General features: G+C 33.2%; 1 protein-coding gene and 1 long non-coding RNA gene across 7 annotated transcripts in view; one reads left to right on the forward strand and one right to left on the reverse strand.

Annotated features, from left to right (window-relative positions):
- The window catches only part of LOC149797899 (transforming growth factor beta activator LRRC33-like), a 96856-nt gene that overhangs the window by 24378 nt on the left and 54468 nt on the right, over positions 1–18010 (forward strand). Inside the window, exon 2 of one of the 6 annotated variants that reach the window (XM_089962938.1) lies at positions 10697–10828. The exons of the other annotated variants lie outside the window; for them this stretch is intronic. The gene's annotated coding sequence lies outside the window, so the exon portion shown is untranslated. The remainder of the gene's footprint in view (positions 1–10696; positions 10829–18010) is intronic. 6 annotated transcript variants of the gene reach the window in all.
- On the reverse strand, positions 1312–9124 carry LOC149797900 (uncharacterized). Its single transcript, XR_016421911.1, has 2 exons — positions 8770–9124; positions 1312–5531 (listed from the first exon to the last, which is right to left on the reverse strand). It is a non-coding gene; the product is annotated as an uncharacterized LOC149797900 (long non-coding RNA).

The following is an 18010-nucleotide window of genomic DNA, read 5'->3' on the forward strand; positions in this document are numbered from 1 at the left end:
TGTTTTTCCCAGTCGGTCCATCTATATATAAAGAGAGATATACGTTCGATTCAGATAAATAGGGATAGGTTTCACACACACACACACACACACACACACACACACACATGCATACATACATACGTGTAAGACTTTGATAATGAAATATTTAAAAGTGATCTAATAGTGTTCTAATCACAAGACGCTTTTAACCTTTTTACATCAGGTAGCGAATGCCTGTTTGTTTCAAGTTTACCTGAGAGAACTATAATTTGCATTAATAGCTTTTTATAAAACTGGAACAAACCAGTACTGGGGAGAGGGAGACTTTGCAAGACTTGCTAGTCATTGGAAACTTGACTCTCTTCTTCAAGATCATCATATCTGGAATCAATACAAACACCATAATTTTGAAAGCATAATTATATTCCATTTCGGCCATTAAGTAATCGAAGGGTTGTGTGTGATGTTATTTCTTTTTCTCTTTTCTCATATCGCTTTTTTATTAAGGGTATGTCATCTTTATTAAGGATATACCATCTTTATTATGGATATGCTATCTTTATTAAGGATATGCTATCTTTATAAAGGATATGCTATCTTAATTAAGTATATGCCATCTTTATTAAAGATGTCATTTTTATTAAGGATATACCATCTTTATTAAAGATGTCATTTTTATTAAGGATATGCCATCTTTATTAAGGATATACCATCTTTATTATGGATATGCTATCTTTATTAAGGATATGCTATCTTTATAAAGGATATGCTATCTTAATTAAGTATATGCCATCTTTATTAAAGATGTCATTTTTATTAAGGATATACCATCTTTATTAAAGATGTCATTTTTATTAAGGATATACCATCTTTATTAAGGATATACCATCTTTATTAAGGATATGTTATCTTAATTAAGGATATGCCATCTTTGTTAAGGATATGTCATCTTTATTTCTGATATTATGTGGCATATGGGCAGACATAGTTGGGGCAAAATTTTGTTTCAGGAAATGATAGGCCGGATCTTTTTTCTTTGACAAATGCACCCCACCCACCCCCTCCTATGAGTGTTTTAAATTGCAGAGGGCATAATATAATCAAATTATTCTGTTTAGTTTCGAAACGCGCGAACCGTATCTCTTTCTAAGAATAAATGCTAGTTAAAAATATTTGCGAACAGTATCTCTTTCTAACAATAAAACCTAGCTAGAAACTCTGCGCATATGACCAGTACTATTCAAGCTATAAAATTATGAAACACTAAAGATTAATACTATGCTTTATTGACATTGAAAATTAATATTCTACTTTATTAACATTGAAAAGTAATGCTCTACCTTATTAACATTGAAAATTAATATTCTACTTTATTAACATTGAAAATTAATGCTCTGTTTTATTCACATTGAAGATTCATGCTCTACTTTATTCACATTGAAGATTCATGCTCTACTTTATTCACAATGAAGATTCATGCTCCTGTTTATTAACAATGAGGATTAATGCTTCACTTTATTAATATCAAATATTGCAACTTCACTTTATCAACACTGAGAATTAATATTCTGATTTATCAACACTGATAATTAATACTGTGATTTATCAACTCAGAAAACCAATAGTCATCTTTATTAACACTGAGTATTAATACTCTGATTTACTAACACTGATGATTAATACTCTGATTTGTCAACACTGAGTATTAATACTCTGATTTGTTAACACTGATTATTAATACTCTGATTTGTCAACACTGAGAATTAATACTCTGATTTATTAACACTGATTATTAATACTCTGATTTGTCAACACTGAGTATTAATACTCTAATTTATTAACACTGATGATTAATACTCTGATTTGTCAACACTGAGAATTAATACTCTGATTTATTAACACTGACGATTAATACTCTGATTTGTCAACACTGACAATTAATACTCTGATTTATTAACACTGATTATTAATACTCTGATTTGTCAACACTGAGAATTAATACTCTGATTTATTAACACTGACGATTAATACTCTGATTTGTCAATACTGAGTATTAATACTCTAATTTATTAACACTGATGATTAATACTCTGATTTGTCAACACTGAGAATTAATACTCTGATTTATTAACACTGATGATTAATACTCTGATTTGTCAACACTGACAATTAATACTCTGATTTATTAACACTGATTATTAATACTCTGATTTGTCAACACTGAGAATTAATACTCTGATTTATTAACACTGATGATTAATACTCTGATTTGTCAACACTGAGAATTAATACTCTGATTTATTAACACTGATTATTAATACTCTGTTATGTCAACACTGAGAATTAATACTCTGATTTATTAACTCAGAATATTAATAGTCCTCTTTACTAGCATTTAGGATTAATACTTCTCTTTATTAACAGTTAGGATTAATACTCTGATTTATCAACATGGAAGATCAATAGTCCTCTTTATTGACATTGAGGACTAAAACTCCTCTTTATTAGCGCTGAGGATTAATACTCTGATTTCTTAACACTGTTGAATAGTCCACTTTATGAACAATGAGGATTAATATCCCACTGTATTAACAATATGGTAATATCATTGTGTCATGGTTATCTACATAACATCGTATTTATAACTTAGGATAAGTTTGCAATCAGAGGAAAGTCAACAGTAGGTTAATCACATGTACATATATTAATTGTATCCGAAACGATTGGCGAGTATACCGGGAACCTTGCTGAGGAGTTCGCAAATTGTTGTAATCGACAAAGACAAATATTTACATAAATCAGCATCTTCGTTGTCAGCATATCTAACCCCTTTGTTTACCACCCCCTCTGCCAATGATGCATTTAACTTTTAAAATTGTTGTTCACAAATGCACATATTCCATTGGAATCTCTGTCTATATTCAGTATGGTTGTTACAGACCTCAAGCAAAATTTACCTTTATGCTTATTGTGCACATACACGCACATGAATGAGACGGGTCAAAACAGCATCATGTTTTTATTTAGCAAGAGATGGGATAATTTAGCTATGCGTGCAAACACGTAAATATGCAGTGAAAAAGTAACTTTGCTAGCGGCCTGAATGCAATTAAAGAAAAAACTACCGTACCAGCGCCCATTATGCAATGACAGAATGTACCTTACTTTTGACTTAAAAAGTAATTTCATTACGTGATATTCCTTGCAAGAAAACCTATTTTTGATAGAAATATCAATATAAAACATATATTTGATAGACATATCAAAAGAACAGCGTATTTATAGAAATAGTAATAGAAAAACCTATATATTATACAAATAGCAACAGCAATGAGTATAAGCAGTTTCATCGGCTCTTGTGGTAATCAAGAATGGCAATACTACGCAGTACCCTCCGTGTGTAATGCCAAGTTACTTCACCAGTGCCAGTATCCAACGTCACAAGTTACTTCACCAGTGCCAGTATCCAACGTCACAAGTTACTTCACCAGTGCCAGTATCCAACGGCACAAGTTACTTCACCAGCGTTCTCATTATGCAGTGACACAAGTTACTTCACCAGCGCCACTATGTTATGACAAAAATGACTTCACTAGAGCCTAATATGGAATGTCAAAAGTTACTTTGCTAGCTTCGAGTATGTATTAGTAAATAATGATAAATTATTTGAAGAGGCCGTTTTTAAATAATGGTTACATATTACATATTTCATATTTTTATTTTCATACTTTCTACCCAGTAATTAGAATTTTTTTTTATTACAAAAATGATAAATGTGTTTCCGTTTCCTCCCCACTTCGAGTCAGATATTTGCTTATAAGAATCTTTATGTTTCGCTTGCTGCCTAATCGGAAACGCTAATGGAAAAAATATTCCAAATATTATGTAACCATGGGCACGATATAAATCAAGTCTAGATATGCCACACGATAACTTAGAATTTATACAATTATCACATTTTCGCATCACTCCACCCAGGAGATGATGGATCTAAATAACCAAAGTGGCCTACTGACGATAGCTAATTTGAAGATTGGTTTGAAATTTGAACTGATAATGTCGACATGAATTACGTTTTGTACATTTTCACTGACAGTCTGGATATTCGCACGTAACTAGAACTATTTTAAATCACACTATGTTGCACATGTTCATGTTTAGAACAAATTTTCTGTATATTACCCTTGTTCTTGTTTCCCCTTCATTTGGTACTGACGTTTAACTCCCCTGCTAGTTCGGCATTCAAAATAGGTCCAGTGCTCCCTACTGCATGTTGTAAAGGGGACTAACGGAGGCAACCATTTTGCCCGGGTATGCACCTCAATGTGATATTCCAGCTGAGACGATCTTTTTTTGCAAGAGTGCCATCTATTTAAATTAATGTTATTGCATTTTAGAGATTTTTCCCTCTTTCTTCTTTATCTGTTTTGTATATCTTATGTGGGACACAAACGTACTCGAAACTAATAGCCACGATTCTGCTGAAATGCTTTATAATACATAAGTCGCTATTTAAACCTTCCATCAGCAGCGGAATCCACTAGTCAACGCGCTCGTATTATATAATAGACATTACACATTTGGCCATTCTTCTTCATGTTCTCTCCCTCCTGTCTAGAGAAAATGTTCTGAGTTAAAAGTAAACACCAACATCAGTATCAGTGACCCCATCAGCAGCAACAAATAACATCATCAGTGACAGCATCAGCAGTAACAAATAACATCATCAGTGATAACATCTGCAGTAACAAATAACATCATCAGTAACAGCATCCGCAGTAACAAATATCATCATCAGTGACTCCATCAGCAGTAGCAAATAATATCAGTGACAGCATCTGCAGTAACAAATAACATCATCAGTGACAGCATCTGCAGTAACAAATAACATCATCAGTAACAGCATCGGCTGTAACAAATAACATCATCAGTGACAGCATCTGCAGTAACAAAGAACATCATCAGTGTCACCATCAGCAGCAACAAATAACATCATCAGAGACAGCATCCGCAGTAACAAATAACATCATCAGTGACAACATCTGCAGTAACAAATAACATCATCAGTAACAACATTCGCAGTAACAAATAACATCATCAGTGACTCCATCAGCAGTAGCAAATAATATCAGTGACAGCATCCGCAGTAACAAATAACATCATCAGTGACAGCATCTGCAGTAACAAATAACATCATCAGTGACAGCATCTGCAGTAACAAATAACATCATCAGTAACAGCATCGGCAGTAACAAATAACATCATCATTGACAGCATCTGCAGTAACAAATAACGTCATCAGTAACAGCATCGGCAGTAACAAATACCATCATCAGTGACAGCATCTGCAGTAACAAAGAACATCATCAGTGACAGCATCTGCAGTAATAAATAACATCATCAGTGACTCCATCAGCAGTAGCAAATAACATCATCAGTGACAGCATCTGCAACAACAAATAACATCATCAAAGACACCATCATCAGTAACAAATAACATCATCAGTGACAGCATCCGCAGTAACAAATAACATCAACAGTGACAGCATCTGCAGTAAAAAATAACATCATCAGTAACAGCATCCGCAGCAACAAATAACATCATCATAGACACCATCAGCAGTAGCAAATAACATCAGTGACAGCATCGGCAGTAACAAATATCATCAGTGACAGCATCGGCAGTAACAAATAACATCATCAGTGACAGCATCCGCAGTAACAAATAACATCAGTGACACCATCCACAGTAACAAATAACATCATCAGTGACACCATTCGCAGTAATAAATAACATCATCATAGACACCATCAGCAGTAGCAAATAACATCAGTGATAGCATCGGCAGTAACAAATAACGTCATCAGTGACAGCATCCGCAGTAACAAATAACATCATCAGTGACAGCATCTGCAGTAACAAATAACATCAGTGACACCATCCACAGCAACAAATAACATCATCAGTGACACCATTCGCAGTAATAAATAACATCATCAGTGACACCATCCGCAGTAATAAATAACATCATCAGTGACACCATCCGCAGTAATAAATAACATCATCAGTGACACCATCCGCAGTAACAAAACATAGATTACGAAGACGATAATGATTTAAATCATGAACATTGTGATAATCATCACCTTCGTCAAAAGTCATTGCAAACTATTTCAATGTTGTTGTTTTTTTTTCTTTTTTATCTCAAGTGCAATCTAGGAATTTCTGGTTTGCAAAACCAATGATAAACAGTTGCATTAATATATATCGAAAGCCCCAAAGAGACTGAAGCTCGTATTTGCCAGCATTTGTGAGCATTTCAACCGATGTATACATCTCTTTGAGTTATCTGCGCTAAATGTCTTAAAAACTGAAATAGCAATTGGCATGTCGTGCTTTCAAAAGAATGAAGCAAATATTCAATTATCGAGAGAATTTTCAAATAAATAAGCACTGTAAGGTTTGGTACAGCTTGGTTATACATTCAATCATGGATGTACGTTTTCTACTCCGAGTTTTGTCCCTTTTACAAATGGGATCTGATTATTGTCTAACTGATAACACAATTATTACATGACGTGCCACACAATTATTACATGACGTGCCAGTCTGTGATGCATCAGCTGCACTCTCAAGGTGCAAGATTACCAAAATAAAAGTATCAGAGGAAAATCTTACCATTGTTTTTTGACATATGTATATAAACTATGTGTTCATCGACCAACTTCCAGGAGTTAGAGGTTATAAGTACCCATCGTTATGACCACAAGTTTACGTTACCACCAGGTGTTACCAGGTGTATTTATAAGGATGTTTAATACAGATTTGTACTCGTGTAGGTAATCATCTAGAAATACCTAATCCAGTTTCTCACGCGTGCACGGAGGGATAATAGTGTATACAGAATTAGCTTCACTGACGTCTTTACACTATTTCTCATTTCAAAACTTTGTTCATTTCTGTTACAAAAAATTCGCAAATATCTTTCAGTTGATGTCAAAACACAGCTGCTCGGATCATACTTAGAGTATAACGATCAGAGCACACCTCCCCGCTGCTATGTACCCTTCACTGGCTATCCATTCGATCCAGAATCAAACACAAAATTTGTTCTCTGTGCTACGTTTCACTGTCGGACTCTAGTCCAACATACCTATCCAACCTCACCCATGTGTACACACCAGCAAGATACTTACGCTCCTCTTCTGGCAATCGTATACTCATTATTCCCACTATGAAAACAAAAGTCATATGGACAGCGTTCTTTTGCATACCAGGGCCCAGCAACGTGGAATGAATTGTCCACTGAACTTAGACACAAAGACACAGTGATCACATTCAAGAGGGCTCTCAAAACTCACTTATTTCGACTGCAAGAACAAACTTAAAGACCTAATAATGTTTCCTACCTTAAATATTCTCAGCATGTTTTTTTAAAAATATTTTCTAATTTCATGGTGTTTGTTTTTGTAATCATATCATTATATATTTTTTATCTTATAGGTGTTGTCTCATGTTGTAAAGCGCTTAGAACTTCTAACGATTAGGCGCTATACAAAGTCCTCATTATTATTATTATTATTATTATTATTTTACATCTCTTATCAAATGTCACATATTCAAACTTTATATGACGTCGTCACTGGCATTCAACCTATCAAAACCGCTGACTTAAGTGAGTAAATGATTACCTAGGTTTTTATCACTTTATGTATTTGACTTTGATAGTGTACATAATCCTTTTAGCTTGCCATTTTTGTGTGCTCCTTTTAGAGCTAAGTATGTGTTCTTGATAACATGTCGAAATTGATTCCCAAATTTTTTCCAGGAATGTTACATGATAACAGTCTGATATATTTAATACAAGATAAAGGGCAAGACTAGAGTAAACCGAATGTTTTCACCTGCCTAAAACAGAGGTCTAGCCCGTTGTCGCCCGTATGCTAAAATTATGGTTTGTTTGTCGATCGTGCAAGAGGTTCTTCTAACAAGTTACACAATGTGCTACCCATAGCTTAGATGTCGGCTACTAGAACTGGGTTTTAAGGTGTAGAAAAAACAACAGGTCTCTGAAAAACTACTAAACATGAATCGTATACCGCTTAACACTTTTATGTGTAGCGATTCGACATCGTTTCTTAACCGCTGATCACGGATACCGATCCTATGCATCTACGTTGTATATAAAATATAGTATGTATCCAAACAACAGAGCAGGGTCCATTATGCATGGATGCTGTAAACAAAAAAAACAGTCTAAATCCAGACAATAGGGCAGAGTCCGGCAGAGTCCGTTATGCATCGATGTTGTATAGAAATAATAGTCTATATCCAGACAACAGGCAGAGTCCAGTATGCATCTGTGTAAGCGTATTTCTAACTGGATGCATACAAATACGTTAACCTTCGTGAAACATCTTGTGTCTTCACATCAGTGAAACCAAAACTTTGGTTACTATTCATCAATCGATGATTCTGTTTTTGCCTTGTTGAAAATGCGACATTTAACACTAATCCTTTATCATGCATTAATCAACTGGACCGAGTACAAGCATACTCTTATCTGCCTTAGATAATGCAATTTCTTAAATGATGGATTATAAATTTAAAAATCTATATATTTTACTAAGTATATAGTTTAACATGGGATTAAATGAGCCACATATCAACTGTTTATATTCAAAAACGCATTTAGTTCCTAAAATTTACATAAAATGCAGTCTTTTGATTTTCGTTCCACAAATATCGAAGACATGCACAAATATTAATGATACAACTAACATTACCTTCTTAACTATTGTTCTACTGATTCACCTTTCTTTCCTCTTAGAAACGAATCAATAACAGTTGGTGCCAACATCTTTCATTAAAATCAAGTGGAGAAAACACAGCGTTTACTGTAATAGTAGAGTTTGGAAGTCTTCTTCCTTTCAGACCCCACCAAAAGAAAGCAGACGATATGCCGATGATGCACTACTTGTCGCTGCATATCGTCAAGTGATATTACCATCTTTAGGCCCTAGAGTGCATCTGGAGTGTAATCTTTTTTCAAGACGTCTTGCTTAATTCTGGATTCTTTTTATCCCGCCACCCAATTCGTAACGTACTAACATTAATTCATTAATTATACAATTATTTTCATGTCTTGGGGAGAGTATATATATATTTATATATGTGTGTGTGTGTGTGTGTGTGTGTGTGTGTGTGTACGCTGTATCAATGATAAATGATATACTACGAGATGTATCAATTTTTCATTAAAAGGAAACGAGGCATGCAAAGCTTCCTTTAAATGAAAAATTTATACATCTCGTGGTATATCATTGATACAACGTACATACTATACATATATTTTATTTATGTCACATACAAATACACACATTTGCACCTTGAATAGAGTTACAATATAATACGGGCAATTGTGTATTGACTGAGTGAATGAACTCCTCACATCCCCGTATTGTGTGTCTGCTACGAAATGTAGTTCTGCGATTTTTCTTGTTCACAATCACATATGCAAATTGATAAGTTCATTGTTTTCCTTTTGAGTTTCTATTTTTATTCACATTTATTAAATCAATATAAGATACACTCATGATTTAAACATGAAATATGGTTTGTATGAAGAAAGTAGTGCACTACAAACACTGTTAGCTTCTTGTACACCGAATTGTCAGGCATTGACGTACTGACGTATGGAAATAAGCGTAGAATAGAAACTAAGCGAAATGATAAACCAACAAGAGGTAATTAAAATATTTTAATATCCTGACAGTTCATCTAAGTCATTATTCTGCTTTAATTAACATTTCTCAAAACATTAAAATTTTCTCTCTGTGCATTTTTATATTCAATAATTAATAGTCGATTTTTAGAACATTATAACAGGTTCAAGAAACAACAACAACAAAGCATTAAATACGCTACAGTATGTGTGCCTCGTAACCGACAAATTGAACATATAGTCCTAGTGTCGACTGACTACTGCAACTATGTATCATTGATATTATGAAGACTGTAGATAGATCCAAGGAAAGCGTGAACATACCGCTACGACGAACCAGATTACTATAGGTTACTTGGTACAAGTTCACTTTTAATGTTTTCATCCAACGCAATATGTTTTTCTCTCTCACTCCAGAGTTTTGCTTCTTTTGTCCCTTACGCATGAGAGGGGAGAGGGCAATAGAAAGAAAGAAAGGATTTCGATGAAATTGTGTACCATTTTAATTTCATTTAGAAAATAGTAACGATTAATACTTTTTATCGTTATTTTCATATGTCATTGTGATTAACGAATGAGTAGAAATTCATCATTGATCTATTGGCCTGCAGTTGAAAGAATGTTTATATATTCGTATTACTGCGCTATGGGCAAATCATAATTGGATATACCAAAACTTTAAATGCCATGCTATTTTTAATGTATCTGGTATTATATATTATTTTTCTGACCTAGTTTGAGTTTTAATTTTGTTATGTGTATCTTGTTATTTACATATATCGATACTTATAAAATGACGTCATATAAATAACCACGTAATGTCCATTCATTATATTGCTTACCAAGTCAGTATATTGCTACTCTGCTCTTCCCATTCAGGAAATAAAGGTTGTAACTATATTACATGTAAACATTACTTTTCTCTACTTCCTTTTTCTCTCTTTGTTGTCTTCTTACATACTTAGTTTTGTTTTTGCTTACTCAACCAGTCACCGCTCCGGGGGCCTAGGTGGTTAGAACGTCTGTTTCTGATGAGGGAGGTCGCGTATTCGAAGCCCGGCCAACTCATATCAAAGACGTATAAAAATGGTACTAACTAGCCAGGCGCTCTATATTAAGAGGTTAGTATTATGACTGGTCGGTCTAGTGTCAGGATAATGTGACTGGGTCGGACATTTTGCTACAAGGCTTTGGCGTGATGCCCCGGTGCTAGACATAACTGGCACACTACAGACATCGTAGCGATATGACTGGAAATTTGTTAAAGCTACGTTAAGAATCCAAATCACACACACACACACACACACACACACTCATTTCAACCAGTAAGATGCACCGACACGCGTTAATAGCTGATTATATTTTTTTTTCGAAATTAAAGTAAGGCGCATAATGCTGCACATATTTTATTTTAAATTCAAAATCTGACCATAATTTTGTTTTTAAAACTGTATCTTTCCCGAATCAGCCCGAATAATCATCTGGTAATAGTGATTTAAATTCAACAGGAATTCAAATAAACCATTTGTTGACGTTTCATGTTATAAAAAAAGGCAGAGAGATAACAACATCTCAGTAACATGTCTAGACGGGAAGAAGAATGTCCCTAATGACCTAATCAGGGACGGATGCTTGAATTCTAAGTTTGATAATTAATCATTCATCTCTTGTGAAAGAAACATGTATTTCTGTATAAAGAAAATAGTGCTTTTGATATGAATGAATTCTTAAAATGTTCAACACGTTCTTATAAACTGCAAGTCGGTCCATCGGCTAATGCTCGAGGAAATGCAGATAATTTATTTATGAATACATTTTTTTTAATGTTTAAAAAATGTCAGTACCAATTTAAATCAACGTCTTGATAGTTTTCAAACTGAGATATCGATGTCAAAAGATGTTTCGCATTCATAACAACAACAACAATAACAACAAGAAATGCTGCTATATCTGATTATTATTGTAAGTCTAGTCCAAATGCAAGCTGCACAGACACAGATCTGTCGTAGCATAATGCGCCTGCAGATCTGGAACTATGCAGTTTGCGAAGAGTAATCAGTAGAACCAACAGTATAGACCTTCATCTGCCTGAGCATTATGTGAGGGCAGATCAAACTACTGCGCCGTTTGCAGTTGGACTCGACTTATGATCAAGAGAAAGGTACTTAGTTTCTGTAGTCGTTTGGTTACCATGGATCACTTGTTGAAGTTAAAAAGAAATACAGTTATGTCTCGTCGATTTAAACAAACTGGTTACTTAGTCAACAAAAAGAAGACGAAAAATTACAATGTTTTCCTCTTAGAAATGCTTATATTAATCGTGCAGATATATGCCTTAGGGATTGTACGATGTTATCAGAGAGTTATCCGAACTGAAACTTTCCCACCGTCTCCAAAAGTGCGAACAAAAATCGAATGTGATAAATCATTGCAATACGATGTCACTCGAAATTCCTATTTCAACAAAAGCCCCTGTAAGTAGTTCTTTTTCTTCCAAATCGTCGAGCTGATTTTGCGTCTGAAACGGTTCGTGTCCTCATCATAGATTAGATTATGGTCACGATCAAATTAAGAAATATTTAAATTGTGTTTTGCCTGCTATATATGTAATGCAATGTATCATATTAAAAATCCGCTCGGAACTTCAATATTCAGTGATATGTACCAACATTTCAAGCTTCGTGTTAATATGGCACTGACAATACACGTTTTCTGTTTGACATTACAATAGGTCAATAAAATCACGCTTGAAATATTATTAGGTTGACAGCCAATGTTTGACCTTTTCAGGAAAACGGCATGTTACAAGTTACATTTGCAAAATATTACATGTATTTTGGCCTGCAGCCTGTTTAACATAGCGCTTATCAAACGCAACTATAATCCGACCCCAAGAGACCATGGAAATTGGCAGATAACATCCAGGTATACACGCTAAATAGCCTAAATTACCAATTAAACTTGTATTATAGGTGTAATCAGTACGTTCGAGATCGGTATCAATTTCGTCTACATTAGCTCAATTTGTATGGTTATTGATTGCACTGGATAAGCAATATGGGGCTGGAATGAGAAACAAAATCCCATTTTTTCCTAAACTGAATCTTGCCAGACTTGCACTGCGAGAACAGTGCATCTCGTTAACGTGTCGGTCGGTATGCTATAGATTTCATACGGTCAGGTTTTTATTTTCTTCTTTTTTTATTGTGTGTGTGTGTGTGTGTGTGTGTGTGTGTAATTTCAAACATTTACTTCGACAGGTATAGCGACTGTTATTGTTACCAAACTTTATCTAAAAGCTTCGAATATATATGTTTGTTACATCTTCCTTCCACCGGACCTTCTTTTCCATCAGCATAATTTACGTTTTAAATACTTTTTCTCACATTTCCACCACAAAAGTATAAATAATATATGGCTACATGAACATGAATCTAGTGATATGTTATAACAAGATAGATTATCGTACGTGTACAGTTTGATATATCGGGTGGACAAGTTGCTTAGCCACGTGGTCACGAGCTTGTGGGTGGACTACGCCAAAACAACTAGTACACCTAAGTTATTAGACAGCAAATATCCTTTTGTCACCTAAGCTCTTTCATGTTAAAGCTTTTAATACTGCTTTATTGTTTGATACATCTCAGCGTCGTATAAAACGATAAAGAAGCGCTTTCATCCATTGTAAAACTTAAGTAGAAAATAATATCCTTATCGAAACAGTATGTGATTCTTTCATATGTACTGGCATTTTTTTGTACCCATCAATCCGACCTAGTGAATATCAAAAACGTTGACTCTTCACCAATAATGTAGTGTAAAAATCAATGTTTTGATCATATTCATTTACGGAGACTAGATGCATTGAAGCTATATGCAAACTATTGCTTGATATAAGCCCTGAATGATGTTCCATTCGGAATAATCTGTTTTCCTTAATTCATTAACCTCTATATAAAACAAACTGATGACGCATAGTTATAGTGTTTGAGGTGAGGTTTTATACTTGAAAATGTCTAACAATATCACTCTAATTATACACTTTCTTGTCACAGTAAAAGGACAATCAAATAGTATTTTTATTTGAAAACTTTGATCAAGATCAAACAGAACCAGTTCCTGGAATTCATTTAGTTTTGTCATCTAATTCCACTTTTTTATAGAAAAGATGATTTTCTCTTTCAGTGCTCTACTTTTTCCAAAATGCAAAATATTATTTACCCCCATTTCAGTGTTCAAATCAATATTGGTTGTCCCTCTGTTTTCTTCCTTTTCAGGTTTAATTGTATAACTTCTTCCGAATAATGCAAGAGCCTTTGCATGCAGTGGAGTCTTCCATATAACTTTATCCATTGTAAACCTTTGTTCAGTATTATTTAAATCGTTTTTTTGTTTGTGTACGCGTTCCATCTATTAATCACTACTTGCTTCCCCACACTGACACTATCAGTTCTTCATGAACATATTCTATGGCATCTTTTTTTATTCAACGTGAAAGCTCGCTTTTTAGATTAAGTCTGATCTTTTAATTTATATTATTTACATTTAAATCGGTGATATATCAATTGTAAGTCGCTTTCATAGTTCTGGTTATAATTTCATTCACATTTAATTTGAATTGATCTTAGCTATCTCTTTGGTTATTTCAGTCTTCGTTTGTAATTGTGCCAAAATATTAGTGTCAACATGTACCTAGATTTCAAAATTAATTATTAAGCTTTAAATCACTTTTTACGTTTTTCATCACATGATCGTTTTGTTGTTTATCATTGTTTAGATCTTTCATTTACTGTTCTAACTGTGCTATTAACCTATTTTATTCTTTCCATGATTCTTTTATTTCCGCGATGACGCTGTCTTACGCATCTATCTCTGCGTTTACTGTTCCTTCAATTGGTTGTGAGTATTCATGTTAACTTTCTTTCAGTTTGCAAGGATCGAATAAAACTTCACAAAGTTTAAACTGTCTGGTCTTACTCATCTATATTTTCCCTCTTTTTACGTCCGTCAGTTTCTGTAACTTTTAAAGTAGCTGTTGAAGAACAACTCCGATCAAACAATACAAGTTGTTGTCTTCTTATTCTCATAGTATTTTGTGTATTTCAAAGTTTTATCCTCCCAAATCGTACGCATTTGAGTATTTACATGTTTATGTGCAAGCTGTTTAGTAGATGAATCGAGTAGCTTTAGCGGATCACCTGACAATTTTTAAAACAGTGGTTATTAACGTTTAAGCCACTGTTTATTGTTTGGTCTTGCACCACATCTTGCTTCTCTTTTTTTTCTTAGGATTGTAAATTAAAATCACTAGATCATCTTAAACTTATTTCTCCCTTCGCTATTTACTTAAAGTGAAACTGGCAAATTTAATTTGTGGGCGTTGCACAAGCTATTTTATAATGTGAAAAACATATGTTACGGGAAAAATCTATTTGCTTTGAGTTTTCATCCTTGATGCTGACATCTAATCTGTTCAGTACCTCTTTGGGATTGGTTATACCAGCATTAGCATGGTAGGAAAAAAATTCAGTTTAGATTTAGGATTCGTAACAGATTTATCGGGCTTATGAGCGGCTTGTTCGGATATGAGTTCAGGTTTTGGTTCTTCTGATTTCATAAACATTCACGTTTTATTATGGTTTGCTTTTTAAAATCGAAATGCATTTATCCTTGTTAGATCTACTAGTTATCATTTTTTACACTGTTCATTGCTTACACTATTTATTCACCTAATTATTTTGTATGTCATGAGTCTGGGTGGTAATGTATAGTCAAGTGCAAATTAGTTTAACGAAACAGGAGCAATCAATTTAATCAATTCTTCAGATCTCGTGCTTGTTTGTGAAACTATTGAAATCTGAAATAGCTTCTTCTAGTGCATACTGTAAATGTATTTATAAGTTATAATGATCGCTGGATGGTGTGTGTGTGTGTGTATATATATATATATATGTATATATATATATATATATATATATATATATATATATATATATATATATATATATATATATATATATATATATATATATATATATATATATATATATATATATATATATATATATGTGTGTGTGTGTGTGTGTGTGTGTGTGTGCTTGGAACATATTTATGTTTCTGAAGATTACACAATAGATGATAATGAATTCAGTCGATGGATAGTAGATACCAAACAATTATAAAGTATCCCAACCTATCGAAAGAAGGCATTTCAACTCCAGTGCATGTATCTCTTTTGGCTGAATACAGTGAATTTGTTAAACACGATTTAATCCTATACTAACACAGAATAACTAAATTCATCCTCATTGAAAAACAAATTGATGTGCAATGTATTACCGAAAAGTTGGCAATACAAAAATGCAGATGTCTATAGCTGCCATAAAAAGCTTCATTTGTTTCTTTAAATCTTTGAGTTTTGCAGGAGAAGGAAATCAATGGATACCTCCAAAATGGCAAATAACTGATAGACAAACATTTGGTAACAATGTATACGAAGATGACTTATTTCGTACTTTCACAGATATACAATGCGAACAGCCGCTATTGCAAAGTTACTATCAGTGATTTTCTAATCCCAGATGAAATAGAGATGAAACAAATTGAAAAACGTAAACCAATCGAATAGTAAGAATTAAAAGCTGAAACTTTCAAAGATGACTTCTGCGGGGGAAATCGAAGCGGATAACTTCCATTCACAATGAAAATAAAATCTTTGAACTCAGTGAAAGAAGTCAATTCAAAATTAGGACATATAAAGTCAATACTTGAAATATATAGCAAAAAAAAAAAAAAAAACGGACACGAAGAAACACATTAACAGTGAAACCGATGCAACTAATAAGCTTAAATTACAAAATACTGGAAATAAAAAAGCATGGGCATTTAATAAATATAGAAAATACTATATTAAAGACATAAATTCAAAAGTTAATGATGGATTGTCATTTGGTGTAAGTGCTATGTATATCTATATTGTTTGTTTAACATTTCTCCATAATTGTAGATTATTAAAGTTATTTGTAAATATCATTATGCATAGCTTTTTTCCGTGAGTGAGATTGTATTTTAAGATAATGTAAACATGTTGACATGGCCTGTAACTTTGGTAGGTTCTAGAAAGTGTACCTGCTTTTTGTCTTGTTTGAAAGTTATAAATAGGTTATTTACTTGGATTTGAGTTCAAATTCTAGCCTTAGAATGTTCAAGATGAGAACTTGTTTACAAATTTTATGAGATAATTACACACAACATGTCATCTTATTCTGCCTTATGTTTTTATATAAAATACTGAGAGAAAAAAATGTTGTTTCTTCTTTAAGTTCAGTTGTGTTCAGATAATAAAAGCAATTGCAAATTAATTATCTATTTTAAAAACATACATTGTATCAGCTCCTGCAACCATCGCTATGATTATAAACGATTGTTCATTGGTTTTGTGATCTATAATTTCTAAATCATGCCATATCGTGACTACAAGATTGTCGCCATTTTTTTCTTTTCTACATAGTTCCTTCCTGTTCACGTTTTGACTTTAATTTCGTTATCTATATATTGATGAATCGTTATCTACATGGTGATGAATCGTTATCTACATATTGATGAATTGTTATCTATATATTGATGAATCGTTATCTACATATTGATGAATCGTTATCTATATATTGATGAATCGTTATCTACATGTTGATGAATCGTTATCTACATGTTGATGAATTGTTATCTACATATTGATGAATCGTTATCTACATATTGATGAATCGTTATCTATATATTGATGAATCGTTATCTACATATTGATGAATCGTTATCTACATATTGATGAATTGTTATCTATATCTTGATGAATCGTTATCTACATGTTGATGAATCGTTCTCTACATATTGATGAATCGTTATCTACATATTGATGAATCGCTACAGAATGTTTATCAGATGCTGGTATCAACTTTTTACCACGTCTGTATTTATATCAGTATTTATTCCTAGTTTAAAGGTATGTGATGACTTTTTATGTCGTTTTGCATTTTGTGGAGAAAATACTTTTCCTTTAGTAGTATTAATAATGTGCACCTAGTACAGGTCCTAATGTTTAGAAGCTCTAAGCGCTTTGCAATATTAGATAACACATAAAGGCATATACAACGACAAGATTACAACAACGACAACAAAAGATTAAATTACAAAATAAAAACACATTGACTATAATTAAGTAAGTAAACGTTATTAAGTCGTTAAATCTGTTTTTGTAATACTTCGTTGAAAATTTCTTTTTAACAAGAGAGCTGATTCGACAGTACAGA

The sequence above is a fragment of the Sinohyriopsis cumingii genome, chromosome 6 (genome assembly GCF_028554795.1).
Source record: "Sinohyriopsis cumingii isolate HCF-2022 chromosome 6, ASM2855479v2, whole genome shotgun sequence".
Classification (NCBI taxonomy): domain Eukaryota; kingdom Metazoa; phylum Mollusca; class Bivalvia; order Unionida; family Unionidae; genus Sinohyriopsis; species Sinohyriopsis cumingii.